Here is a 27,528-nt window from a genome sequence, read left to right on the forward strand (position 1 = left end):
ACTGACTTAAAAATGGGATGGGGAGAGTGGTATAAACCATTGTAGCAGAAATGAAGTCACTTATGTGAAAACCAGTGTTCCTTTTTTTGCTGCCCCTTACATATGCTAAATGACAATAACTTTCTCCTGACACAAAAGTAGCATATGTTTATTACATTTAAAATTCAAAATACATAAATTTGAATGTAACTTATAATCCAACACCCAGAAAAAAAGCATTGTCTTATTGCATATCCTTCAAGCCTTTTCCTAATGAAAGTGTAGTGTCGTGTGTGTGTGTGTGTGTGTGTGTGTTGGTATGGGTATTACGTTACAGTGTGTAGGCTGCTTTTTAAAACTATACCAGGGAAATAAGTAAATTTAATCGGGTGTTAAACTTTACTGCTGTGCTGAGTTCCATTAAAGACATACATAAAAACATTTTTGACCATTCCTAGTATTGGATTAATAGGTGTTTCTTGAGTTTTTGCTCTTCTACATAATGCTGCGATGAGTCTTCTCTGGTAATTTTCCAAGAATGAAATGATAGTGTTGGGATGGGGTGAGAAGTCATACCCACTTAGGGTAGGTAACAGGAAGCCACATTGCCTGCTAAGGTGCGAGTCTGAGCACCTTCAACTGGCCAGGTTGCTGTAATGAGCCGGGGGGTGGGGGTGGGGACACGCTGGAGTGGGGCTAATCAATTTATTTAGCAATATGCAATAGCAAAACAGGCAATTAGTAGTGTGTTAATGACAGAAAGCAAAGGTCGTTAAGACTACACATTGATACCAATGTCACGTCAAAGGAGTATACAAGTTTAAGAGAACCGAACGCATGTTTACTATTGATCAAAATTCACTTGGCTAAATACACAAGTAACATCAGTAAGGAGTATCCAAAAGCAGTAATAAGCTATAGGATAGTAACTATTACAGTAGATGTCAAAAGCTCACCAAACGGGGAGCACAGCACTGGAAAAGTCAAAATCTTGCCAGGTCTGCAGCTGAGAGAAACTCAGGCGTCTCCCACACCGCTGCTTGCTAGTTCCCAAGAATGCTGCTGGTGTTGTCTTTTGTCGTTGGAAGTCAAGGCGTCTTCTGATGTTATCAGTTGCAAGCTGTATATAAGTTTTCAAGGTGTTAACAATCTGAAGAATGTTGCTGTTGTTAGAAATTAGGACATCTGATGTAAGCTGCAAGGGGCACACAAGTTTTCTGAATGCTAACAAGTTCTCAAGAAGGCTAACCGTGGAGAACAATGGAGAGGCCGGGAACAAGCCAGCCCTCACCACATTTGCGGCTGAAAGGACATCCCCCTGGTTTCATAAGCTGCATGTTGCTGGAAGTCCAGAATGTTAGAATGATGAGAAATCACCAATGACAAATGACCAAATGATGAAATAGTAACACTGCCAACTCAGGTCTGTTACATATTTTCTCAGATGTACCTCAGAGCCAAGTTTCTTGTTCCTGCCTCTGCCTCTGCCTCCGGGAATGGCCAGTTCCGGGAGGGTCCAGCAGTTACTGATATGAATGCTGTCCATCCCGCTGAAGGGCCAATTCATCCGGATAAGCAATATCTGCAGTTCTTGCTCGGGACCATCAGCCCAAGGTCTTCCAAAGCCTGGCAACGTGCCTGTCACGTCGTCCTGATATAACTTAGCTACTTCTTCACTTCATCTGCTGATGTGGGCGAAACAGACAGAACAAAAAGGGAATTTTCTCAACCCCTCATCAAGAATTTCTTCAACCCTAAGCTAACCATCACCTCACAACACGGACAGAACAACAAACGTCATCTCCTATCTCCCCTTCTTGAGAGAATAAGACCAAACAGAAAACCTCATCCCATGTCTTCCCTGCTCGGGAGAATGAGACCAAAGGGGGAATTTACTTAACCCCTGATCACAGCACAGAAATCACGTCACATACAGGAACAAACAAAAGCTAATAGACAAAAGCTCACATCAACCAATGAAGGCAAATTTTCTTCAACATCTTCCCTACAGTTGCCCTTACCAAGGGGCGATTTCATCTTTTAACTTGCCAGTCTATCATACCTGTTTAGCTACTATGGACCAGGTATCTCACATAGTTGAATGCTTCACCCAAGAAGTTAAGAAATTTACAAGATCACACAGGAAGCATCACAGTTGGGAGCAAACCTGGGCACTCCCGTTTCTCAGATGTTCAAGTCCACAATCCACACGGCCATTCGGCACTAAGGGACGTCTCACTGATACGTCTGGTGTGCACTTCAACATTTTAAATTCGCCTGTTTGTATTTCATGTATATTTTACTCTCAATTTGTAAAGTTGAATGTTGATTTTATATAATATGTTCTTATTAAGGTTCTTAACTGTTTATCAATATTGAAACATTTTCCTGCTTTGTAATTTAACTGTTTTACCATTTAGAAGCCTTGGATTTTTATGTAATCTGCCTCATGGTTTTTCTTAGGCTCTAATGCACCCTAATATATACACTAAATGGGGGTAATATATATACTCAAAGTAACCTTTGAGAGGTGAAAATAGGGAGGTCGCTATACAATTGGGAAGCTCATAAAAAACAAAAGACAAAGATTTTTAAAATATGAAAGGGAAAAGTTTTCTCCCCCTAAATAGTGTCTGATGATGGGGGTTGGGGTAGTATCAGTCTGGCCTAAGCCAGTTTTTATTAAAGGGTGGAAATTTTCGGCAGCCTCACTTTTCTGTAAAGAGAAAGCGATATTTCAAACAGTGGTGGCTATAGTTTGTGGATTCAGGATTGCATTTTTTGGATGTAGGAAGAAAATGTCACATTGACTATTTTATAATACATATATCATTGGCTTACACAATTGTGATGATATATATGGACCAATTTGGATAAATGCTCTTTTAAGCAAGCATTGAATTTCATGTGTAATTTTCACAGAAATTGTCACTTTATGACAATACTTCTAAAAAAGTCTAGTCACTTTAGTAATCAATAATGAACAGAATTGAACCTTGAGTCTAGTTCATGAATGTTGGTTATGTCTGAAACTGTTCTTGGGTAAAATCCCTGATGCTTCCTTGACTTTCATTGTCCTTGATTGCTCATGAAAAAGAAGTGACATGCCTGCCTCTCTACAAAATAGGCGATTGAGAGTTCCCTTCCAAGAGACCAGAGAATAAACTTTAGCAACTGTTGTCAGTGGTTTGCCTTCAGCAGCAGCATCCATGATCATTTTTCAAAATTACCGCTTGTCAGCTCATATCCAGACTTGTCTCGCAGTGGTACTTACTGTGAAGGAATATCTCACTTTCTTAATCAGCACAAAACAATTATGTCATATTTGAAATGGGAGGTTGAGTCTTAATATTTTTAACATTTGGAGCGAGCTGCCCTTTGTCCAAAGTGTGGAGGAGTCTGGTGGGCAGGCTCCCCGGGGCGGCTGCCGGCTGTAGCAGAGGCGCCGTGGTTTTCTCAGGGACCTAGCTTTGCTACACCAGGGCACTTCCTAAAAGACAACCAGTCAATATTAGTTGCTTCTGAGTCTATTTGCATGTGGTTTGTAAATCAAATAAGCACGTGTGACATATTTGAAAACTCTGGGATGATAAGCTTTTCCAGTCACTAGTGGTGTTATTTTCTCAGAATTGCCGCAGTATACCGTGGGCCCCCTAATTCTTATCCTACCTAAGGACAAGTGACAGTAGGGTGCAGTGGAAAGAGCACCTTTTTGGGTAGGAAAGGATTTGGTTTCACATTCAAGGGCACACAGTGCTGTCTCCACCACAACCAGTATGGTTTGTAGGCAGATCGCCCGACTTGTCTGATTCTCCATTTCCTCACCCAAGTCTATGTCACATGACCTTGGCTGAATCACTGATGTGGACTCCCCTGCGACCGGTTTCTCAGCCTCGGCACCACTGACATTTGGGGGTGGGGGTGGGGACGGGCTGTCCCGTGCCTCCTGACAGCATCCCTTCCTGCCACCAGACCACCACATGCTACCCACCCGATGGCTGAGGGGGCCTCACGCTGGCCTCGTACAAAGGGAAAGAGGACAGATGGAGGAACCCAGAGACGTCGGGCCCAAACCTGGCCTTGCCACCTTCTTGCTGATGAACTTGAACAAGTTACAGCTCTGTTATGTGCTGGACGTTGGTGTCCCACCCAGACTCATGTGTTGAAGCCCTAAACTCAATGGGATGGCGCTGGAGATAAACCTTGGGAGATGATTAGGTTTAGATGAGGTCACGGGGAAGGGGCCCACGTGACAGGATTAAGGGCCCTTATAAGAAGAGAAAGGGACCAGAACCTCCTCTGTCTGCCATGCGAGAACACAGCAAGAGGGCGGCTGTCTGCAAGCTGGGAAGCAGCCCTCGCCAAGAACCAAATCACCAGCACTTGGCCGGCCTCCAATTTCCAACCCCTAGAACTGTGAGAAACACATGCCTATCTGCTGCTTACACCACCCAGTCTATGGCATTTTGTTATAGTAGCCGAGCTGACATACTCCCTGTGCCTCAGTTTCCCTGTATGTTCACCAGCCGGCGCCTAGGCATGCCAGAGGTGAGATGTGGGACCAGGAGCCTCCTGAGCTCAGTTTCCTCATCTGAAAATTTTGAGAAACAGTGTTTGTGTCACAGGGTTGTTGGGAGGGAGAACTGAAAGCAGAGAGCTATGGAAGCTCTTTAAACTTTAAGACCAAAGAAGCTTGACCATTAGATTGAAAAGATTCCCACATAGGACTGAATGGAGTATACCTTAGTCAGGGGTGGAGTTCAAACAGCATTTCCCACAATGTGTTCCTCAGAACACTCATCCCACCAGATGCAACGTAAGAAGGGGTTCCCTGGGCAAGTACGTTTGGGAAACACCCTCTCCTGGGGTTTCATGGGCACTTGAGAAAATTAAGGGCTCCGAGATGCACTGAGGTGAACAGGCCCATCTGATGGTCTTTAATCTAGCACTTCCCAGACTTTCTACTTCAGGGCACTGAGGGTAATGCTTGGACCTGTCACTGCTCCTGTTCTGATGGACAGGAGATAAGGGGAGCAGGATTCCAGCTGTAGAGGTGGGAAAGGTGGGGGAAGCGGGCAGAAAGAGATGCTGAGTGAGAAATAAGTCGGGGTTTCACTGCTTTGCCCCATTTTCAAGGCCAGGCCAACAGGAGGCGTGCTGCACCTGGGGGTTGCTGGAGCTCTGCATGGTGGGATTTACAAGACGGGTTTTGTTTTGAAAGCGCTGACTTCCGGTAATGGCATTATTGGTTTAGGAAATTTCCCTGAGTGCCAGGATCATGTCTCGCAAAACCAAAGAATGGAAGCATGGACCAAGGAGAGGCAAGGAATTGTAAAAGAGGATAGCTTATTAAAAGCAAAGGGTTACAGCTCCCGAGTGGGAGGGGGTCCCGACTGGGTGCCCAGTGACTGAGGCAAAAGCTCTTATTTTTATACCTTCCCTTGTCTGCTTGGAGAAGGGAGCTGGCGCCTTCTAATGGAATTTGTCTGTCAGGTTTGTGCTGTTTGCCCACCATCCCTATCCATCAGATCTGCTCCTTTGTCCAGCCAAAAGGGATTTACGAGATAACTTACTAACCTCAGGGCAACATTATATTTTTGTCCTGGAGTGAATGAGCCATTTCAGAACCTGGAGTCTCAGGATATGGCTATGTTTGTTTATTCCACCAGGGACCTCCCTGTCTACCTAACAACATGGTAACTAACCTGTGTCACTATCTCCTCAAGGGATTAGTTAATGGAGGGGGCACTGGCGTCAGGAAAGCGGCGTTCATGCAGAGCCCTCAATTGAAAATAGTACCTAGTAGGCAGGCCAGGACCCCAGATTTAAACTGTAAAGGTTATGGTCCAAGAATCGAGGATTAAAAATGAATACTTCATTAAAATAGAGAGAAATCCACTGTTGAATGGTTTATAAAAAGCAGGGTAGGAAGAGGGGGTCTGAACAAGTTAGGCTGATTACTTAGGAGTTTCAGAGATTCAGAGACAGAGGGCTCAACCTGTTTGGGGGGCACATGGCTCTCCCCTCCCCTTTTAACAGCTGAGGAAATTAAGGCTCAGGGCTAAAGCTGTGCTCTGGGCTATTGGCAGGTTGGTGGCAGAGCTGGGGCTGGGACCTCTTGGTGCCTCTGGAGCCTGGATTCAGTGGGAAGCAGAAAACTCAGTGTCGTGCGGGAGATCCTGCTCGCTGCGCCATTTGTCGTGCGCGGAGGCCTTCTCGCCGCGCCCTCTTTCAGGCGGGGCGGCCTGCGGGGTCTCTGCTCCCGCTCCCCACACAAGAACGCAGGATATGGTGAGGCCGAAAAGGAACACCCACGGAGCCATAGGTAGGGGAGCCATACCACCACGGTCTCACTGGAGGCTGGGCCCACCGGACGCTGACCTGCCGTCCGCTTTTCCGCCAACCGACCGACCGACGACTCTTCTCCACTCTCTCCTCTGTTCCTCTCTCTCGGCTCTGCTCTTCCGCTCTCTTCGGCTCTGCTCGGCTCCTCGGCAATCCTTTGTAGCCGCAGCAGTTATACCAGCGGCCAATCGGCTAACCGGCCACAGCCGACGGCCAATCACCACCCGAGCCAGCACCCCTTCACGTGAGGCCAAAAGCCTGTAAACTACTCTCTGGGGCTCTGTCCCCACACTCAGGATTCAAAGTCAGGAAAGGAAGGAAGGGAGGAAGGAAGGCAGGAAAGAAGGGAGGAAGGGAAGAAGGCAAAAAGGTACAAAAGCAGGAAGGCAGGTAGGAAGGAAGGAAGGGACGGGAGGAAGGAAGGAAGGAACAGTCTGACAGTGTGAGGCCATAGGAGTCCATCCCCAGCCTTAGGAGACATGCAGGGGTGTGTCCGTGTACCCAGCACCCTCCTCTTGTCCTGCTGATGGCAGGGCCTGCAGGTCCTCATGGCTCTAGGAGAAGCAGACATTGTTAAAGGAACCAGTCCCCAGTGTTAGGCACGGCTGCAAGAATGAGTCGCTGGAGGAATGAGCCGTGGGAGATCAAAATTGGTCTATTAGAATTTATTTGGGGTATTTGAGCTGCGAGCAGTCAGGCTAGAAAAGACCATAACCTCCCTGAGCAAACAGGAGTATGGAGTTTTATAGGAGGGGTAAACGAGGCTGTTCCCCCTTCAATGCGTCAGGGGGTTTCCGTTGCATTGTCTCTAGCAACCAAGGGTTTTGGGGCATGACCGAGCCCTCCCGCTCCACATCCTGGCCCCCAGGCCTCCTTGGGACCTCCCAGGCCCACACACCCCTAGGAGATAAACAAAGTACAAAGCAAGACAACATCTGATGGTTTCTACATTCCAGGAGGCTTTTCCAGGCCTAAGGCAAACACAAGCTGGCAGGTACAAGGTACGGAGCAAAACGAGATGGCTTTTAAGATATAAGAAGGTTCCTGTTCCTGGCCTACATATAGCCTAACACCCAGCCCTCCCGGGGGGGGGGGGGGGGCGAAATAAGTACTGACCCAGAATAAGGCAGCAAGTCCCTTTGCTGGGGACTTGGGACTTGAAACCCATGAGTTAGTGTGTCTGTGGAGCTCCAGCTGCACGACAACCTGGAGACGGTTTGGCCATGTTTCCTGCAATATGGAGAGAGCTGGTCTGTGGAGAGAGAGAGGGCAGAGATGCAGGAAGGTCCTGCAGGTGTCAGCTGCCTGGTCACAGGGCTCTGGCCCAGGACTAAGAAGGGTACTGTTGTGGGTGAGCGGATGCTGGAAGGGGCTGGGCTCACGCGTCTGCAGCTGTGGGCTCTGTACCTCAAGGGCTTTGTTTGCAAAATGACCGCAGATGAGTCCTGGACACTTACAGCCCAGTGAGTGGGGACAACTAAGGTTTCAGTTTTGAATTTTTGGCCCTGTGGCTTTGGGTAAAATACGTAATCTCTCTGCGGGTGTTTCTCACCTGTGGACCCTCCTTAGGCTGCTTCAAGGATGAGTGATGCCCATGATGAGATGAGTGCCGTCTGTGCTCTGTGCCCGGCAGCTGTGACACGTTGTAGTTTTTTGTTTCGTTTTGTTTTGTTTTTCAGTTTTAATGGGGGAAGAAATCACTGTATTTATGGAAGAGATTTTGAAAAAGAAAAATCAAAGCCTACTTTTATTGACCCACCAGTAGACTGACAGCAATTGGGGAGGGATGATAACATTAATATACTACTTATCATTAAAGCAAATAGAAATACAAAGGTATCTGAAATGGCTTTACAGTGACGTGATGCCTTAATAAGTCAAGGAAACGGATTGCTCACTAACTGCTCTCATTTCATGTTCTTTACAAACTCCTCTCCTTTCTTGATTGAGGCCTTCAGCTCAGGAATGGCGTCAGCTACCATCTTCTCTTCGAAAGGGGAGATTTTGCCAATGCCTAGGTTCTTCTCCATGCCCTTTTCCCCAGCTGCAATGGTGTGGGGAAATAGGGACAGTCCGTTTCTTGGGACTTCACAAAGGAACATTCGACAGTTCCTTCCTTTCCGTTGATTGCATCCACAAGGGAAAAGACAAACCAGGCTCCAGCATTTACCATGGACAGGGTGGCAGAGACTGCTCCAGCTTTAGCCTAGACCACCTCCGTGCCGGCCTCCTGGATGCGCCCAGTGAGGGCTGTCAGCTGGTCCTGGGGAAAGCCCACCTTGGGCGTGCACTGAGAGAGCAGGGGGATGATTGTTGTGTCCAGCGCAACACAGCAGTGAGGGTGCAAGAAGGGGCGGTTTGGGTTAAGGTTTTTAGAAAGAAACAGATACTTAATGCAGTTAAATCTCTCCGAAGGCCAGGGGTCTCTCAGTCTCAGAGGACTGGAGCCCAGAATATGGCCGACTGGGGGTTTTTATTGAATAGGTATGCAAAAACAAGAGAAAGCAACATTGTTTCTCACACGGTCTCTGAAACTCACACATCATAACAGAAAAATATTTATCTCAATCACCCTTTGTCAGTCAACAGCTGAAGTACGAGGTCCCACAATGTCCTAATTAAGGTATGTACCTTCTCAGGGTCAGAAGGGTCAAGTCTCTTATTTTGTAAGTTCTGTTGAGCTAAGTGGAGAGAACTGATCTTTGTTGTTTTTGTAACTTCTCTCACAAACAGGTGCCAGGGAAAAGGCAGAGCCAGCAACAGCTTTTCCCAGGCAGGGGGAAGGGGAGGCAAGGCCCCTTCCCATATTTTTCTAAGGCAGCTCATTGGGGGTCCCCACTCGGTTCCGCCTGGCTTAGGTTGTATCTCCTGTGAGATATCTTACCCGTCTTTGGCTGCAAACCTTCTTTTGGGGACCAGACAGAGAGACATAAGGTGTAAACATAAGGATGGAACAAAGACCCAGAAAGGCACAGTCTCACAGACTCTTCTTTCCTTGAGGAAAGACACGGGGGGACAGTTGGCTAGGCTGTTGTGTGACTACAGATGATGGTCTTCCCGGCATGGCCACCGATGGCAGGTGAGTTGACTGGAGCTGGATCCAAACCCTTCAGTTCTGCAACAAAAGCGTTGACTCTTACCACCTCCGGGGTTGTCACCCCAAATATTTTATTGGGGTTGTAGACTCCGTGTTTTTTCTATGAAAGCTGGGATCTGAGGTGATGGAGAGTTTTCAATGTCCCTGGGTTTTCTTGTGCCATCGACTTAACCGTTAACCATTGGCCACTTAACTGCCTGAGCCTTAGTTTCCCTGCTGGTGAAATGGGGTAAAAACAGCATCTCTCCATAGGGGTGTCATTAGGCATAAGTGACATAATACAGCTAAGCTCCTACCCAAGGCTTGCCTGGCACAAAGTAAACTTTCAAAACTCAGCTGCGTGTTTGCCAGCAGCCCCTTTACTCTCGGCTGTGCTCGGCCCACCCGTGGCAGTTGCAGCAGCCCGTCAGCTCAGTGCTGTCCCCTCTCAATAAAATAATGGTTCCCATGGAAGAAAACACTCAAATACAACTTGTTCGCTTAAATCCAAGCTCTAATTGCTTTGGGAAGAAGCCCAAAAGTGTCGTCTGCAATCCTTCCTGTCCTCTGGCCTGTTGGTCAAAGCCAAATCTCACTCAGAGCGCTCCAGTCACCCGGGAAGTAGGACTGGCCGAGAAAAGGACACAGCAGCCTGGGGTCTTTGGGACTCAGGCAAGGAAACTGCTGTCTTGTCACTTCCCTGTCCAGCAGCTTCCCTCCTCTCTTTCTCCTGTTTAAAAAAATTTTGAATTAAGCCAATCCGAGCCAATGATAGATAAACCTGGCTTCTCCCCCAGAGCGGACACACAGGTGACCTGGTGGCACTGGAAGGTCCCCAGCTCGGGCACTCTCCAGGAAGGCAGCAGCCTAGGGGGGAAAGGACCAGGAAGTGTTGAGCCACACTTGGGGGCTCCATGCTGCCCCCTACTAAAATGTAAGCCCCCAGCTAGGCATGGCCCTACCTGCCAATGTAGCAGATTTCCACTGGCAAAAACGTATGCACGTTGACCCTCTGTCACTCTATCTACTTGATCTTCTGTCACCCACTCTTTCCTACCCTCCCTCCTGTTCATTTCTAAACACCTTGGAAAGAAAGCCATCTACGTCCACCCCTCAAGCCCCAACCTGTCATAGTCCTGTCCTTGTCCTGTCACCCTCCCCCTAACTGTGCCAGCCACTGGAACCACCACAGTGCCCTCAACTTCCCGTCTCTCTGGCCTAAGGGCCTTGCCTCATGCTCTCTCTCGCTCTTTAATTTTTAGTTGTGGTAAGATACACAACATAAACTTTACCATCTGAACTGTATTGTCTTTTGATACCCCTGGTTGTTCGCAAAGCGTGAAGGAATTCAAGAGGCACAGAAAAGAGAAAAGATGAGACATGTTTATTAAAGTCACGAGGTAGGAAACTAACGGTAGTGGCTCAGGGAGACGCTGCCCCATACTCTAGGCTAACTTTTTCTTATATAGAAATGGGTAGGTAACTTTTCTTACAGCAGGAGATGTGCCATCCCTCTGAGGTCCTTTGATTGACATATGTTGTTTATATCACCAGTCTCTTTCTGTGCATGCTCTTACCCAGAATGCATACAGAAAAGCCCATGGGGTGGGGGGAAGGTTTAAGGTTCATTTTATTTCAATTGTATTACAATAGAGCTAGAGTTCAAGTAATGGACAGGTTTTAACAGTTTGCGCACGTGTGAGGAACCAGTTAGAACCAATCGGGTCTTAGCTCCTCTTTTTAGGAGTGTTTGGAAATCTTAGAGTTATTTGTAGGGGATGAGCCTGGGGGGTCCCTGGGGAGGGGGTGCAGGCCTGGGCAGCCCCCTTTGGGCTTGCTTTTAATAACCCTTTTCTGCCTCATCATTAACCACTTTAAAGTGTCATATCTGTGGTATTACATTCACAATGTGTGCAAACATCACCACTACCATCTCCTGAGCTTGGTGAGGGGACCCAAGAAGGCCAGTGTGTGGCCTTGGGAACAGCACTCCTCACACAGTGGGGAGAGGCGCCCATTCACTCGCCCACCTCTCTGTGAGGCAGCCACGCCCCAGGGCAGGGACACTGGAGAGCACACAGGGCACTGTGGTGCCCCAGGCTTTCCCAGCTTTGGGAGTCCAGGGCCTGGCCTGCAGGAGGTCAGGTGGCTGCACAGGGCTCCTGAGGGAGGGACAGAAAGGCCAGACCTCTGGGAAGCGCTCTTTTCCAGGACTTGCCTAAACAACTTCTCCTTTCCTTTGTTCTGCCTCTCCTGATCTGCCTATAAAACCTTCTGGCCATGCAGGGAAGGTGGGGAATGGCCTTTGGACAGGAGTCCTCCGTCCTCCCAGAATTCTGGCATGTTGTATAAACCTACTTTGCTTTCCACCAATCACCTCTTGAGTTTTGGCTTACATGCCTTGAGCAGCGGGACATTTAGCACGGTAAAAGAACCTGGGTGAGCCTGACACAACCAGGGCTGCAAACACCTTGTTCTGTAATTTCACAGATTGGATTCCCATCAACAGGCCCAGGGACACTATCTAAGGGCTCAGGTCCTTTTTTTCTGCGCAGTTTTCTTGGAAGGAATTTGCAGATTGTTTTCTGGAGTACTTGCAGTCAAATGGAACAGAATAATAAACATCAAAGCACCTAATGGTTTCCTTACAGGAGCTCAAGGTCACTCGTGAAGTCTATTGTCTCACCCTCGCTCACCTCACCGTTGGAGAGCAAACATCATGGAAGTTATATGTTTTGATTTGTTGAGTGTCCTTCCTCCCCTCCCCTTTTCCTCTTCCTCCCCTTCTCCTTCTTCCTTTGCTCCCCTTCCCCTCCCCCTTCTCCTTCCTTCCCTCCCCTCCCCCTCCATCCTCCCCTCACCCTCCTTTCTCCTCCTTCCTCACTCCCCTCCCCTCCCTCCCCTCCCCTTCCCTCACTCCTCCCTTCCTATATCTGTACCTGGAGTCTGATTCTCTGTCCCTGTGCAGTAGCATCCAGCCCAGGTTTTTGTGCACATCAGCACACTCCCTTCCTTCCTCTCTTCCCACCTCCCTGCCCCTGTGCTTTTGTTTCCCAAATTGTGAGCCTATCAAAATTAATGAACTCATTTATTTTCTCTGTATCAAATACACACGGAAATTACCGTATTTCTAAATGGGCCGATAGTGCCGGGTAGTCACATCCGAGGCTCCTGAGAGCTGCCGAAGCACCTCTTTATAATCTGGGGGACGCTGATGAGAGCTTGGTCATGCAAACGTGAGAGACCTCTGACAAGACAGAAGGTTTCCTTGATCTATGCTTGCCCAGTCCCTTTATTTCCGATTTTGAACATGTTTGGGGCTCTAGGCAGAAGTCAGTGGTGAGGTTGCGCTGTGTGCTCGGTATTCTAGAGGCTGCCAAGGAAAAACCAAAGAGACATTATTTTGCTGGCAGAGCAGGTGTCCTGCTATGAGTTGTAACATAACCAGTGAGCAATAGCTCATGAAATGCCCTTCTTTTCCATTTGTTAAAGGGCATGAGTTTCTTGGAAATCCATATATTTCCCTGAGCTCTAAATCAAGTCTCCATCTACCAGGGACCCCTCAAAACCTCTTGCTCCAATTTTGATTTTCATCGACTTGGGCACTAACGCCATCATTTCTTCCTTTCACTCGTTAGGAAGCCCAGCTTTTAAATGTACTTCCTAATGGTGTGTAGGCTGAAATTTCAGTGTCTGTCTCTCGGATGTGGCAGTTGGGTTGCACGTGGTGCTGAGGCTCGTGTTCCACGGCTATGGACAGCAAGCAGCCTTTCTGTTGGCCAAAAGGAGGACAAAGTCAGGACACTGGGAGATGAGCTCCCACACCCCCGTAGCCAGCCCTCCTGGCTCTGGGCAGTAGCGTCATCTTGAGACATTTATTGTGGGTCCTGCCCTGACTCTTTCAGGCTGTGGTGTGGATTCCACGCTGATCTGCCTGCAAGTGACAAAGTAAACACAGGGGCTCAGATGTGCCAAGACCAAGCTTGGACTGGCCTTTTCCTCCACCACGCTGTCTGGCTCCTGCTCTCCTGTGTGTCTAGCAGGGGCGCCTTGTCCGGCACTGGGGGAGCAGGCATGCTCTGGAGGTGTGTCAGAATCTCACAGGGCACCCTGGGGTGGCTTCAGGAGGCAGGAGTGAAAGTATCCCAGGGGCCACTCCGCCCAAAGTCCCTGAAACAATAGACACATTAGTAAGTAGTAAGCATAGGATGGAAGGTAACCTGTCTTCTAATTAAAGCAAAGATTTGCTAGGTCTTCTTCATCCTTTTTAGATCAACTTTACCAAACTCAGTTCTGCTTACACAGATCATTAAGAAATCCTTCCAGGGCAACTGACCCAGGAGAATTGAGCCGGGAACGCCTCTGACAAAATGCATCCCCTGGTAAATAAATTACTCAATATGCACTACGAACATGCAGCATAGATTAAAAATAGTGCTAGCACCTGCTTTAAGAAACATGAACCAGGGAGACCAGATAACCTGCTGAGACAGGTACATAGCCTCTCTGAGAAAAGCCAGGGAGCCCCCTCAGCCTAGGTCTTTCCCACCACACGGTACCCCCAGTCCTGAACTGTTCCCACCAACAGAGGACCCTGGGATGACATGTTTCCTTACCAGACTCATTGCCTTCAGTCCAGCTGAGTCCTCTAAGTTTAAATGTCTTTGATTCTGCTGATATTTGTGAAATTAAGCTGATTTTATGGGATGGGATGGATTATGTCTCCACTACTCCAAATTCATATGTTGAATTCCTAACCCCCAATGAGATTGTATTTGGAGATAGGCGCTTTAAGGAAATAATCGAGGTGGAATGAGGGCAAAGGGTAGGGTCTGAGCTGATAGAATTGGTGTCCAGGTAAGAAGAGACATTAGAGGGCCCTCTCCCTGCCACGAGAGGACACAGCAGGAAGGCGCTGGTCTGCACTCCAGGAAGAGAGCCCTCACCAGAGCCGGACTGCACTGGCACCCTGATCTCAGAGCCCAGCCTCCTGAACTGCTCACATGTCAGATATGAAGTCCTGTCCTTTAAGCTGCTTAGTCTGGTATTTTGTTATGGCAGTGGGAGCAGACCAACACACTTGACCTCAGAGACTTCACGACTCAGTGTAGGTTTCATCTGAGGCCCTGACCTGGCGTTGAGGTGACGGCCAGGAGGACGTTCCACTTGCTCACAGTGTGGTCAAGGGAGACCCCGTCTTCTTCTCTCAGCTACAAACTACTGAGACAAAAGGGGAGAAGAGATGCCCCAAGGCTGCCCCAGCATGGAAGGCCCATTGGATCCATTAATTAAAGTTGGAATATCAAAGCCAGGTTAATCCTCTGAATTATTCTTGGCACCATTCTCTCCCTGCCTCCCACCACACCACACCTCCTCCACACCCCCCAGCTGCAGCCCCAATAAGTCAAACTAGTTGATGGATGATGGGTCTGGGGGTAAGAACCTTCTGGCCAGAATTCACGTCCTGCCCTTAGCCCTGACTCCTTTCAACTCCAGTGAAAAAAGTCTTACAGGTACTAAGCTTCTAAACTTACACTAATATACCAGATTCATTCCAGGAAAACAATCATCTGTTTACAAAAAAAATGTAAAATTTCGGATCTCTTCCTTTGCGCTGTGCAGGCAACATATACATCTTGTTTTCATCCATAGCAGAATCGTAACACAGCCTTCTTATTTGAATTCAGAGGGCTTCTGCGAGGGTCCATTTGATCAGAGCTGTGAAAAGTATTTTAACTCTAAAACGTATCATCCTCACGATGTCACCATGCTGACATGGGCCCACCAGAATGTCACATCTAAATCAAAGGAAAGAACACACCTGAGTATGGGGGGGAGTTAAGTACTGTGATGCTGGATGCTGTGTAACAGTCCATACCTGGCAGGGTCAGGTCTGGTGAATGTCCAGCAGGGAGAGAGGTATTGGCGTGCTGGTGAGAGAGGTACTGGTCTTGATACATTAATAAGTGTTCACTGAGACTTACTATCTGCAAGACCCCATGCCAGGTCCAAAGACGTAAAATAAAATAGGACCCATGCAAGGTGCTTTCACTATGGTTTCCTACACTGCTTAGGGTTTGGCAAGCATGCAGGAGTGGGCAAGTAATCAAAATAATTTTTCAAATAGCCTGGTAAAAGCTACGCTCCCAGTGCCTGGAGTAAAGACCAACGCAAGGCAGACCACTCCTACTTCTAAATTACAATTGCTCTTACTTCAGCCTGTACACTTCTCCTGTGGTGGGACAGGAAATGTTTAACCATAAGAGAAGTATGTGAATATTTACCTCTAAATTGGCTTTACAGAAATGTGTTTAATGGAATATTATATAGCTATTTAAGTATGCTAAATGTTAAGTATGCTAAATAGACCTAAATATGCTTATTTGAAAAGTTGTTTAAGTGGTACAAAGAAAAAAACAAGTCCTGAAAATTATGGCTGTTGTGTGTCTGTGTATGAGTGTGTGTGTGTGTGTGTGTGCGCGCGCGCACGCGCCCCGGTATATACACATATACATATATATGCACAGAAACTTTCTGGATGGAACTTCAAATTTATTACTAGGAAGCAGAAATGACAGTTTAGGTGGTAGATGAGGTCAGAGAAACAAACACTATTTTTAATTTTCCATTCTTACATGCTGATTGATTTTTCCCCCTAAAATGAGCACTTTCACAATGTATGAAGGGTTTTAAAATCTTAAACATATTTTGTTATTATTTAAGAATTATGTATCCAGAAAAATTAGAAAAGATAGATTTCCAAAAAAGAAGAAAATAAAACATATCTATAACCTCATCTACAGAGAGAACGTTTGTTAAAACCTTGGCGAATATCTTTCCAGACTTTCATATACTTCTGTGTTTTAACAAAGGTAGACTCATACTATAAAAATGTTTTGCAATCTGATCTTTTCCATTTAACAACTTCATCATGAATATTTTCCTGTGAATACATTTTTATATATGGCATCATATTTAATGACTCAATGATATTCCAATGTATTACAGCATCATGTATTTAACCAATTCCCCTTATGATGAGCACCTAGCTTTTCTCTATCTTCTCTCTCTCTCTCATAAACAATATGTTGATTCACAACTAAATCTTTGTGCACATTTCTTATTCTTACGTTCATCCAAATCCTCAGAAGTAGGATTGCGGTTCAATCAGATACTTATTGTCAGCTTGCCCTTTTGATAGTGTGCGCCAGTACCCGCTGTCCAAGAGCGTGTGAGTCTCCATTTTCCTGTGTCCTTGCCAACGTTGAGTACTTTCATGAAAATATTTTTCTCTAAATCCATCCTTAAAAGGTTAAGAGACCTCTCCTCACTGGCACAATTTAATTTTACCAACCAGAATATTAAACGAGAATTGTATTTAACATGAAGAGCTCATTGCTAGCTCTTGGGAGGCTGCACTCAGGTCCCCACAGGCCATACTCCCTGATGTTGGGGACACAGAAAAACTTTCCTGGTCAGCCACGCTGGCGAGGGCGTCCCCTGCTGTCACCTCCATGCTGTTTACTTGGGCTTTGTCTCTAGACTGAAAGACACATGCCCATCACAGACAGACAGACAGGCAGGCAGTCAGACAGACTGACAGAGAGACAGACACAGTCCATCACAGACAGACAGACAGATGCTCACTCACACAGAATGTCTATCACAGACAGACAAACAGGCAGACACACACACACACACACACACACACACACACACACCACATACACAGGGCCCAGTACAGACACACACACACACACACACACAGCTTATCACAGACACACACGCCACCCACCACAGATGAAGCTTACCTGTCAGACAACATGTGAAGTGCTGTATCCTATTTATAGTAAGAACCAGGCTCTCTGCCTGTAATAATCTACAGTGAATAGACAGGCTGTGCAGATAAATAAAGCTGAGGGCTTGGAACCCAGCAGAGTCCCCATGTCACATATCCAGCATGGTGTCAAAAAAGTAAAACAAACAGAAGCATGGAAGTTATTTCCAATCCACTGGCCAACCTACAGGAGCAAAGTTTGCAATGGGACCAGCCCCACCGAACAGCCTCCAGGTGACAGAACCTGGCAGGGGAAGCAAAAGGAGGGATTGCTGTGTTGACGCTTTGCCCAAGGGCTGAGCTCCTGGGGGTTAGAATGGACAGGAGAAAGAATGGACGGCCAGAGGGAAATAGCAGACTGCAGGAGAGAGCTGGGAGTGCTGAAGGACCCCTCCTGGGCAAGCCGGGCCTGGAGCCTCCTGTCTGAGAAACAGCAGCACTCTCACCTCGGGGCAGCTGGCCATCAGGAAAGCAGCGGCTGACTCCAGCTTGGCCTCCTGAGTCTTCAGGAGCCAAGGCAGGAAACACTTTGTTCTGGGCCTGGGGAAGAAGGAGTGTTTTGTTGCTCTCCCTGCACAGCTCACAGCTTTCTCTCACCCTCTGCTCCAGCTGCCCATGTCACAGAGCTGACCTGGGCCTGCAGCAGGCGCCATTCACACAGCAGAGCTGGTGGCCTCTCTGGTCAAGAACCAGCCCAGTTTGTTAGTGGCATTAAGGCAGATGTGACAGCTCCAGGGCCCTGGTAGCCCAGGGCACCCCAACATTGCCCTACGACTTAGGACTTTTGGAAAGAGAGGCATTAAGAACTTGGTGTGGGCCGGAGGGAGGGGCTGGGAGAGCTGAACCCAAGCAGGTCGGGCATTTGGGGGCTTAGCCTGGGACCCTACAGGGACCTCCCAAGAGGTCCCCACTCCCTAGGAATTCCTGAATTGGAATAAAACCAGGTAACCTTTATATCACCTTTAACATTTACCAACACGTAAAACCATGTTGTATCACATGGTATTGAATTATTAGTCCCATGGTCAGATGAGGAAACGAAGACTTAGAAAAATGAAAGCTTGGCTCAAGGCCTTGAGTATGCTCATTCTTTCAGTCCCTTGTTTTTTATCAGCATCTGGTAAATCTCTAGTAGGAACTAGGCATCGTGCCGAATGCTGTGGGAAGAAGGGGAAGCAGAGAACTGTTGATTCACGTGGGGGGTGGAGGCCTTGTAGTATGTGAAGAAGGGAGGGGTCAGAGAAGGCTTCTCATGGGAAGGAAGCTGCGTTGGACCTGGAATCTTTAAATGGGGGGGCACTGGGCAGAGGGGCCACTCTAGGCAGAGTTGATGTCAAACCATGATCTTCACAACACAGCTAAGGGTTGGAAGAACCTCCCAACACAGCTCCCCACCTCCTGGGCTTCCTCTCCTCCTGCTGGACCTCGAGCACCATCCACACAGGGCCTGTCTTTTTTTTCCGCACTTAGCTCGAATCTGCCAAGAGTGCTTAGTACATAGAACTGCAATATTTGCAATTGAATACAAATCCTACAAACCTACTTAGATGCAAACCTCCAAGAGCCACAGAGAACGTTGCTACTTGGATATTGGGAGTGTGGCAACTGCCTCTCTTGACCTTGAGTCTGCGGGCTCCGTGGTTATATCGCCCAGGCTGGGGGTGAAGCCAATGGTCTTGTGTAAATAGGAGCTGTGGAAATAATGGTGTTTGTGCTGCTCCCATGTGTCTCCACCGTGGGGTCCCCTGGGATTCAGGCTGTCAATCGTTCAACAACTTCTTTCTGGCCTGATTCTGTGCCTGGCACTGTGCCGTACCTTTAAAATCACAGTGGACACAGCAGACTCAGGCCCTGCCCTCACGTGGACCATGATTAGAGCCAGGGTTGTCTGCTTAGTGGACACTTTCCATGTGCAAGCCCTGAGCTAAGCATTTTCTCAACATGACCCTACTCAGCAATCACAACAATCCCAGGTAGACATTACACTCCCGATTTTACAGACAGTGACCCTGAGACTGTGGTTTAGAGAGAACCACATTGCAAAGTCATACATCCAGTATGTGGAGGGGCTGACATTCACACCCAGGTCTGTTTGCCTCCAAAGCCCATGCCCTCCATTTTGGGCTTTCCAGTTGTCTTTGGGGGACTGAGGGGTCTCAGAGGCAGGATGGAGGATCACGCACATGGTGTGTCTCTTGCCTGGGTCCTCAGTCCCAGTGTTCTCCCTCGTATCTGGATGCATGGCTAGTGATTTGGGCTAAGTGTTACCTTACTCTCAGGTTATCGGGCTTTGAAGGTATTAACGTAGGGGGCAGGGTCTGGGGAATTGAGAGAGGGGAGGCACAGACAACATAAATTCCCTTCACTAAGAATAAAATACCTTAACCAAAAAAGTGAAAACTTGTACAATGAAAACTACAAAACACTGCTGAAGGAAATTAAAGATAGAAATAAGTGGAAACACATCCCATTTGCACAGATGGGAAGAATTCATACTGTTAAAACATTAATACTACCCAAAGTGATCTGCAGATTTAATGAAATCTCAATCAAAAGTTTAATAACATTTTTTTGCAGAACCAGAAAAATCCATCCTAAAATTCACATGCAATCTCAGGGAGGCCCAGATAGCCAGAACAACTTGAAAACAAAGAACAAAACTAGAGGACTCACACTTCCAGATTTCAAAACTCACTACAAAGCTATAGTAACCCAAACAGTGTGGTGTTGGCATAAAGACAGATATGTAGACCAATGGACTAGAATAGAGAGCCCAGAAGTAAATCCCATATATCTATGGTCAAATGATTTTTGGCAAGGGTGCCAAGACCATGGAAAGGACCATCTCTTCAACAAATGGTGCTGGAAAAACTGGATACCCACATGCAAGAGAATGAAGTTGGATCCTTACCTGACAGCATATGTAAAAATTAACTCAAAATGGACCAAGGACCTTAATATAAGACCCAACACAATAACATTCTTAGAAGAAAACATAGGAAAAAACTTTACAATGCTGGATCTGGCAGTGATTTCTAGGATATCAACACCAAAGGCATAACTAACTAATTAACTAACTAAATAAATAAAAATCGGACTTCACAAAAATTTTAAAATTTTTTGCTTCAAAAGATTACCCACAGAGTAAAGAGGTAACCCACAGAACATGAGTAAATATTTGTAAATTATATATGTGATAAGGGATTAGTATCCAGAATAGAGAACTTCTAACACTCAATACAAACACATACACACACACACACACACACACACAACTCTATTCAAAAATAGAGGCCATTTCTCCAAAGAAGACATACCGATGGCCAATAAGCATATGAAAAAATGCTCCACTTCACTAATCATTAAGGAAATGCAAATCAATCAAGCCACTTGAAGCCATTAGGGTGGTATTATAAAACAGACAAGAAAATACATAGAATATAACATACACTGTGAGGATGTAGAGAAATAAGAACCCTTGGGCACTGCTGGGGGGAATGTAAATCAGTACAGTCCCTGTGGAAAACGGTAAGGCAATTCTGTAATATGCTACCAGCTGGATGAATCTTGAGGATATTAGGCTGAGTAAAAGAAGCCAGTCACAAAAGGACAAATGCTATATGATTCCACTTATATGAGGTACCTGGCGTAGTCAAATTCGTAGAGACAGAAAGTGTAATGGTGGGTGCCAGGCACTGGTGGGGAGGGGGGTTAGTGTTTAACAAGTACAGAGTTTCAGTTTTACAACATAAAAACAGTTATGGGGATGGATGGTGGTGATGGCTGCACAACAGTCTGGATACATTGAATTCCACTGAACTGTACACTTAAAACTAATTAAGATGGTAAATTTCACGTGGTGTGTATTTTACCACAATAAAAAAAGAAGAAGAAAATAAAAAGCTTTAGTGAGCAGGGAGCTCACTGATTTCCTGGGTTCTAGCCTGGTTGCAGTCTCTTGGTCTCTTTCTTTCACTCTTGAATTCTTCCTGTTTGTTGTAGGGGAATAAGTTACCCCCGACATAAGGAAGAGGGGAGCTAACACGGTGAAAGGTCGGCAGGAAGAACCTGTTTTCAGCTCATCCATCTTTGCTTGCTCAACTGCCTTTCTCAGCTCCCCTCGCTACTGAGATGACTTCAGACTTCAGAATAACTATCCAGATGGTTTTCCAAATAAGACGATGACCTCTTAACCAACCCCGTGTGAAGAGACCGCCATGTTCTGGACTGACCTTCGAGAAGAGACAGTGCTGCTCTTTTTTGGAAGAATGAGGCGTTTTTATACATTTCCATCTCATTTTTGCAATTTTTGCAATGCAGACATAGTATGAATTCTTGGTAGCTATGGCTGGCTTAGCATTTTAGGAGCAGAAAAGGAGTTTCTCAGAACCAGCAGTCACATAACCGTAAGTAATAAATGCGGCTGCAAACAGGGTTTTAAATTAGAACTGCTGGCTGAAAGGTCAACACTGCATTCTTGGCTGGTGACTTTATTTTCATTTTAATGGCAATGAAAATAAACCTTTAGAAGGAAATGCCACCACTTTTCCCCAAAGATTTTTAAAATGCTAAGTCTCTCTCAGAAAGAGCTTCATAGAGGAATCTTTTTATATATAGTAAAGGGGGCTCGGAATAGATAGGATACTAAATCTACAGGTAAAATTTCTTTATAATCCCACAGTGTCCAGTGGTTTCAAGTTCTAACCATTGCCCTGCAGCATCTCTCAGGTGCAGGGAGGCTGATCACATTGCTGTATCATTATTTTGCATGTGTCAGGTGTGCACATCTTGTCTCTGAATTTAGACTGGGTCCCTTAAGGGCAGCACCAGGCGTCACATCTCTCCTGATCTCCTCCACGCATGTGCCCCAGAGTTGTGCCCACGGGAGAAGCTTAAAGATATTTTCTGATCAAATGAGTCATTAGACCTATTCCTTGGCTGGTAAGTTATCAAATGCCTAAAACAGGAGACTGTAATGTGGGGCTCATGGCTCTCTAAGCATTTGCTGGTTGGGCCTCAGGAGATGTAAGAATTCCCCAATTTTATGCAAAAATGCCCAATGCTTTGTGTCTCCCCTGTCGGGCTCCATGGGCGTGAGGCAGTGGACTCCCTGGCTGGTGGCAGGTGAGTGTCTGCAGACTGCCCCGCAGGGAGGATGAGCCTGGACTGTGCAGGTAGGGAGAGGAAGCTGCTGGGCTGTGGTCCTGCCAGTTTTCCAATCCAGCACAGCCAGCAACGAAACTGATGGATAAGTGGAGCCTCCATTTGTCTCCCACATGTAGTTTTCAGATGGTTTAGGACTTGGAGGGAGAGGGGCGCGATTAGCGGCTCCAGCACCGAGCCTGGCACAGAGCAGGAGGTCATCACTCGTGTTTGAATGAATAAGTGAATGCATGGGCCCATGACCACATGAGCAGAGAGAGGGGTCCTTGAAGAAGTGGGACAAGGGCAGAAAACTCAGGGGGAATGGGGTGCAGGGTGGGTGTGGAAAGGTTTTGCTATCAAATATACAAGTAGTAAGACCCAGGTGGGCGGTATAGGGGGATTTGGGCGACGGGAGGACCCTGGAGCCAGGAGCCAGCAGGGGAGGCTGGTGATGAGGGTGGCATAGAGCTCTGTGAAGGCACACAGATGAGGGACGCAGCAGGAGATGAAGTCTGATCTGGGCTGGGGGAGCAGACTTGCTAGCAGGTGAAAGAAGCAGTTAGGAGAGAGCTTTGTCTGGATAAAGCCCGAGGACCTCTGCAGAGGACAGAGTCCTTCACATGGGCAGTGGGAGAGAAAAGGGCTCCCTGGAGATGGCGGCTCCCCGTGACATGGGCTTTGATGGACGGGTGCCCGGGGATGTGGACTGAGCTAGTTGAACTCCTAAGCTCCCTCCATCCTTCAAGTTAAACCTGAAGCCAGGCCAGCCCCCATCCCTGGGAAGCAGTCCAGAACGGACATGTCTCAGACAACTGGCAGGACACCAAGCTTGCTGGGGTCTGCGCAGTGGCCGGGAGCCCGCCCCTCGCCTACGTCTCCACCTTCTGCACCATCAGAGGGGCTGGGGGGGTCCCAGCTCGCAGTACATGTGGCCTGAGAGGACCTTCCACGTGATCATCTCCCCATCGTAGCTGGAGGTGACAAGAAGCAAAGGTGGGCACTGAGCTACACAGAGGGTGTCGTCCTGGTGCCCGCAGTTCTCAGAGAGAGACAGAGAGGCACAGAGGAAGAAATAGAGTCCCCAGCCCCCCACAGCTAACTTCCCTTCCTGTCACCCCTAAGAAGGAGGGAGCAGAGGGGGTCCCTCCTTCTGTGCTGTTCCCACCAAGGACTCCCCTGGGTCCCCGTGGCTCAGGCCAAGGACTGGGGACGTGTCCATGCAGGTCAGCCAGAGGGCTGCCACATCTCCTCAGGTCAGCTTTACCACCCGCCCCAGGGAAGTGCTACTCCTAGCAGCCTCCTTACCTCCCCACATTGCTGGCAAGAACATGATTTGCAAAAAGGCCTCTTTGGGTCTGATATGTTGATGGAAATGCGACAACAGAACCCAAGCACTGGCCAAGGTGATTTGGTTTCCCAGCAGCCCCAAGTCTAAATTCCAGAGCAGCTGTCCCCCAACTCCTTTCCCATAGGGCACCCATCTGCCCCACTGTGGCTTCCACGTGTCCTGAGGAACTGAAACCACCTACTCTCCTCCAAAGAAGGATTTTCGGATATGGACCCTTAACAAAGCCAAGAAACCAAAATGTTTTTCCTTTTGAGACCAGTGCTGCAGAGATCAAAGTGTCCCTTTCACGTTTCTCACTGGGTGCAGTTTCTATGTGAAGAGAATTGCTTTTCTTGGCGCTGGGCAGGTACTTTTTCTCCCTCGCCCTCACAGCGTCCTCGAGGACCTCGCCAAGATCACGTAAGATGCCCCTTCTGCTTGAAGGCAGCTGGGAAGGCGGCACTGGATGACTGTTGTAAGAGAAGGTCAGTGGCTCTGTCCTTCCCACAACCTTCGCGGTCTATGAGCACTGATATCTGGGCTCCTCCTGTGCCCCCTGCCACTGCCTGAGTGAGATGGACACACCTTAGTATGACTTTCAAGCTCCAATTTAACTTTCCAACCTTATTTCCTTCTGTACCTGATGTCCAGCCCCTCAAACTTCCCACAGGCCTTCCCAATGACATGCTTCTCCTGCTTCCAGACCTGGCTTGAACTTTCCTTCCCCCTCATCTAATGCCTTTCCCTACCTTGACCTCCTGGAAAATCCCTAGTGATATGAAATATCCCTTATGATGTTAGAGCAAAGTTAGTACTTTCCACCTCTGAGCTTCTCTGCAGTTTATACATTATTATATCATCTGTCACATTGTATGATTATTATTTCCTTAGTTTATCTTCTCACAGACTGTGGGATTCTAGGCCGGGAACCACGTGTTATTCCCATGTGTATCTTCTGTGCCTATCCACTAAGCGCGGCACGATGAAACTGTTTGAAAAATAAGTGTTGAACAAATTGGTAGTTGAATGAATAAATATTTGGATGAACTAACACATCCTGACGCTTGCATAACTTCAGCTCTTGCACTGGCCGTGCTTCCCAGGGGTATTTTGTGCATGACTTGGTGTTTTCGCTAATGATTCACTAACCTGCCAGCTCCGTGAAGGTAGGGACCGTGTGATGACCTTTTGCACTGCATCTTTACAGAACAACACACACTTGGCACACAATAAGAATTTGACAAATTCTGGTTGAATGTGAACATATTTATTGGGCAGCTACTATAACCCAGGCACTGGACTGGGTCTTGGGAATGACTTTATGGGGTTTGTATTCTATTGATTTGTGCCTTTGCAATATTTACAGGGAGCATAAGACAGGGTGGTGGGACAGTGGCAGATGGTACAGTGACCTTTCTTTCTTAACACTTGTTTTATTGGCTTGCATCCAGACAATTTTGAGGGAGGTCATTCAATCCTGGGAAGCTATAGAAAGTTGGGGGCATTTTGAATGCTGATGAGAATCACAAGAAGCCCGCTGGTTATGGGCCCCTAACTAACCACAGAGCAGCAGGAGCGTCATCTCTGAGGCTCCCTGGCTCCCCAGACATGGCGCAGTATTGCACTCCAGGCAGAAGCAGGAAGTGGAGGCTTCTTTGAGGAAAGCCACGCCCTCCACATCCTGGGCTGCCTTTCCTGCACTACAGGACTCCCGGCTGGATTCATGGATTGCAGCATGGATTTGCTCCCATGACCTCACACCCCAGCCTGAACACGGGGCCATCATTCTTCCTGGAGCTCAGTGCTCCTGGCTCCACCTGGACCTCAGTCGTGAATCTTGCCACAGCAGAGACTTTTGAGATGCTGTGACAGCGCAGGCAGGCCCAGGAGAATCAGGGTGCACCCCTGAGTGAAAGCGACCCTCATCATGTGCCATTGTTTGGGTTGCGAGCCAGACAGGGCACCAGGACTCACCAGGTCATCCTGCCAGTGTGGCTGCGGCTTCCAGAAGTGATGAAAGTCACGTGGTGCATCCTGTTCCAAAGCCGCACAAGCAGTGAAACGAGCTGCCAACACATTTGCCACTTCAGAGAGAAGGCGTTGGCACATTGCATAACCCTGCCCCTCACCCCAGCAGTGATGTAGATTTTCAAAATGTCAAAGCAAATTCCCCTGGTGCCAGTGGGAATAAAACGCAATCCACGTCTGACGTCTGGGTGATTGCACTGCCGCAAATCATGTGTCAACTGACAAGCTCTCCGCGGATGGTCGGCATAGCTTTGCCTCCACAATAAGACTCATAGCTGTTGCATGTGCAAAACAAAAGCCATCAGTCCCAGAATCTGTAATGCCAAAGGACACATTCAGCGCCAAGACGTCTCAGTCAGCTCTCAAATCACCTGAGGATGCAAAGCTTAGGCTCTGCGTGAGATTAATAAAGAACTTTCGATGTTTAAAGACTTTTGGGCATCCGTGACCATTCCGCGGAGCAAGCAGGGGAAATAAGATGCCACAGATAGATTCAAATCTTGGTTGTAGTCAGCACTTTCAGCTTCCCTATCTCTTCACCTCTTCCCCATGTCTAAGCCATCCAAAAGGGATTTTCTTTCCTAAGGGATGCTGATGGATGGCATTTTATCTTGTCTTTCCATTTCGAGAGGGACTAAGGCATAAAGACAAGGCAGAAGGAAGAAGGAAAAAACTAAAGGGCTGGGCAATTGACAGAATGGGTAACCTTCATCGGGGTGGGACAGGACTGGGAGCCCCTGCACGAGGGGAGGAGGGGACATGGCCAGCCTGTGCGAAGCGTCAGAAAACCAGGCAAGGCTTGGAGAACTGCAGGAGCAAGGCACACGCTGCTTTGGATTCATAGGGAAGGCCCTCTCCGCCCCTGGTGGCTTTTCTAGACAGAATATATATTTCTTACAAATCACGATATCACAAAGCTAGCACTTTGTGATATCATGATTCATAATAAAAAGTACATAGTCTGTCCCCATTTCTGGCACAGAGCTCCTAAAACCCTTTGGAATTTCCCACATGATGAGAGCACGGAAGCTCCACACCCCTTCCCACATAGCTTACCCTTTGCATCTCTTCCATCAGGCTGCTCCTGAGTTAGATCTTTTTATAATAAATTGGTAATCTAGAAAGTAACATGTCTCTCTGAGTTCTGTGTGCTGCTCCAGAAAATGAATCGAATCCAAGGAGAAGGTTGTTGGAACCTCCGATCTATAGCCAGTTGGTCAGAAGCACAGGTGACACCCTGAGCTTGCTACTGGCATCTGAGGTGAGGAGAGGCAGTGGTACAGGACCTGTGGAAGCTGATGCTGTCTCTGGGTAGGTAGTGTCAGAACTGAGCTGAACTGTAGGACACCTAGCTGGTGTTGGAGATTTGCTTGTTGGTGTGGGAACCACCCCCACTGTGCCCTGACAAAGAATGGGGAGCAGTGTCCTTAGACTTCTTCCTGTAGAAGAGAAGTATAAGGAAGAAACAAGCCAGCAAGGTAAGAGGTTTTCTAAAGGGAAGGAGGTAGGAAAGATGGGATGAAAAAGGGAAGGGAGGGAGGCCCTCCTTTGTCTGCATCACAGCTTGACTTGTACCAGGTAGCAGAGGGGGAGAGGCAGAGACAGAGGGGGAGGAAAGGCGAGAGAGAGAGAGAGAGAGAGAGAGAGAGAGAGAGAGAGAGAGAGAGAGAGAGAGAGAGAGAGAGAGGAGACAAATCTGAAGCAGGGTTTTGAAATGTCATGATTTTATACATTTCACTTATAAAATACACGTTTATTCTCCTATCCCATCCAACAGCTATGATACACCTA

General features: G+C 47.5%; 1 pseudogene; it reads right to left on the reverse strand.

The window, feature by feature from the left end:
* Nucleotides 1-8,114: 8,114 nt before the first annotated feature.
* On the reverse strand, nucleotides 8,115-24,441 carry LOC141571254 (malate dehydrogenase, mitochondrial-like; annotated as a pseudogene).
* Nucleotides 24,442-27,528: the final 3,087 nt, after the last annotated feature.

Source organism: Rhinolophus sinicus, chromosome 16 (assembly GCF_057876585.1).
Source record: "Rhinolophus sinicus isolate RSI-liver-muscle chromosome 16, RSI-T2T, whole genome shotgun sequence".
NCBI lineage: Eukaryota > Metazoa > Chordata > Mammalia > Chiroptera > Rhinolophidae > Rhinolophus > Rhinolophus sinicus.